Source organism: Tachysurus fulvidraco, chromosome 17 (assembly GCF_022655615.1).
Source record: "Tachysurus fulvidraco isolate hzauxx_2018 chromosome 17, HZAU_PFXX_2.0, whole genome shotgun sequence".
NCBI lineage: Eukaryota > Metazoa > Chordata > Actinopteri > Siluriformes > Bagridae > Tachysurus > Tachysurus fulvidraco.
Window position 1 is genome coordinate 25,154,318 of NC_062534.1, and position 2,500 is coordinate 25,156,817.

The 2,500-nt window shown below is 41.1% G+C and overlaps 1 protein-coding gene across 1 annotated transcript in view; it reads left to right on the forward strand.

Moving 5' to 3' along the window:
* Window positions 1-1,162, forward strand: part of ntrk3a (neurotrophic tyrosine kinase, receptor, type 3a) — a 189,499-nt gene extending 188,337 nt beyond the window's left edge. The window contains exon 18 of the mRNA XM_047802191.1: window positions 1-1,162. This exon is cut by the window's left edge and continues 646 nt beyond it. The gene's annotated coding sequence lies outside the window, so the exon portion shown is untranslated.
* The last annotated feature ends 1,338 nt before the right edge of the window (window positions 1,163-2,500 follow it).

Sequence of the window (2,500 nt, forward strand, 5' to 3'; positions counted from 1 at the left end):
CAGGAACCTGGATCTTCTGCGTGACTGTAGAGAAGATCCCCAGCGTGGCTTTTTCCTTCCTGAAAGCCGGAGCTTTTTTTTTCCGATCTCGATCTCCGAACTTAGCGGCTCGACGGGATCGAAGCGAAGGAGTTTATTTAATCGAAGCTGAATGTATATAATGTAAATTCTTGTGTCTGTATGGTAACTTATTTCATTTTTTTGCTATTTAGACCTCTTTAGTTTCTCGATGTGCCGTTACAGTGAGTGAATTCTATAAATATTTTGATATGTTCATTTTATTTCTGTTTAAATTGATTGAACTTCATCTCGTTCTCCTTGTAGACGTGAGTTTCGCGGCAGAAAACGTCACACGTGAAATACGATCGTTCCCGTGCGATAGACGCTCTAGGAAGGAAGATGATTTTTACTCTAGGACTTACATAAGATCCTAAAAAACTTCCTCCATCTTTCATTCATCGCCACGCCTCACCTGTCCGTCATGCCAGAGAATTAGCGTTAGCACGTGATCACACCGTTCGTTAGCGTGTTAACGGAAGATTCGGATCTACCAGACGATACAAAATCTAATTCTTATCTAATTAGATATTAGCTAATCTCAAAGAGCGGATATAAAAGGTTCGAAATAAAGACGAACGTTTATAAAACGTAAAGCGACTGATCGCTAATACGCCGTAAGTAATAAATTAGCATCTAGAAATGTCTGATAATATTTTTTTTGTGTGTGTGATATTGTCCTCATAGTTTCATCAGTCAGGAGTTAGCAGCTAGCTACGAAAGAGAAGATCTTTTAGATCGTTAGAGAGATGTTTCCGGGATTAAAAGTGATGAGGTTTTCGACGCTTTCTCGCTAGCTAGCAAGATATTTTTATCCACATTCACTTCATTAGCAAAGTGAATAGCTAATAGGTAGCTAGGGCACGAGTCTTAGGCTAACCGAAAATTTAACGACTTCACTACTCACATATTCATGTTTCAGAGTTAGCATTAGCATGCTGGTGTATTAGCATCGACACGTAACCACGACTTATACAAGAGATGATTTTTAGCGACGATATTTATAGCCGCTCGATCGCATACAAATTTCATAAACTAAAATTTTTAGTAAACAATGTGATTTTGTTGGATTTCATGTATGAATTAAACACAAACTCTGATTTCAGCTTCGATTCAGATTGATGCTCGTCGTAATTCATTACGCTGACGACAAAATCACTACATTTTTACTTCAGAAATCTTTTTTTTTTTTTGACTTTTTTTTTTCTATTTGCAAATTAAAAAAAACACCAAAATTGTAAAATTTCATCAGGGTTTAATTTAATTTCATGCTTTTTATTTATCTTTATTTTATTCTGTAATATCCGAATAGCAAACGTCGCACAGCTAAAACTGTTAGCCTTTTTACTGATATTTTAATACTTAATTTAAAAGGAAAAAAAAAAAAACAGCAAACTTTAAAGGTTTGGGTTGAAGTCGACTGAGCGACTGAGTTTTAACTCGTATGTCACTTATGAAATGGTATTTTACTGTAGAATCGTCTGTAAGGAGGAGACGGTTGTTTAGCGCAGGACGATGAGACAAGTGTGAGATCAGATCAGAAGTAAATCAGACACCAGGACGAGACGATCTGCCTGGAATAAAGCCGTTATTTTCATCCGGCGCTTGTAGCAGAACTTCTGGAGGTCGAGCTTCAACTGCTGGAGCTTTATTCTAATGACAAAATACATCATCTTAATCTCTCTCTCTCTCTCTCTCTCTCTCTCTCTCTCTCTCTTTCTCTCGTTTTGCTGATTCATGCTATTCGCTCAAGGTTACGCTCCACTCGATAGCACTCCGACGGATTAATCTGATTATTGCACTCGGACGAAACCCAGACAAAAGAAGGGAAAGAAAACTTTCAGTTCTGAGCTCATCTAATATTTGGTCATTGCCTTCTCAATAATTAGCCCCGCCTTCTTCAGAACCGATTGTTACCTCCGTGGGGCTAATTGCCTAAAGCTTAATGTCAAAGTAGGATAAAGGATTGTTCATTAAAAAAAGTCCTTTTTAGTTTGCAATTTCATTGACAGTGGACATGGACACTGAGAGGCAGGGACAATGAGAGGAGGGGACACTGTGAGGTGGGGACACTGAGGAGAAGGGACACTGAGAGGTGGGGACACTGAAAGGAAGGGACACTGAGAGTCAGGGTCACTGAGAGTTGGGGATAGGGACACTGAGAGGCTGGGATAGGGACACTGAGAGGTGGGGACACTGAGAGGCTGGGATAGGGACACTGAGAGGCTGGGATAGGGACACTGAGAGGTGGGGACACTGAGAGTCAGGGTCACTGAGAGTTGGGGATAGGGACACTGAGAGGCTGGGATAGGGACACTGACAGGTGGGGACACTGAGAGGCTGGGATAGGGACACTGAGAGGCTGGGATAGGGACACTGAGAGGTGGGGACACTGAGAGTCAGGGTCACTGAGAGTTGGGGATAGGGACACTGAGAGGCTGGG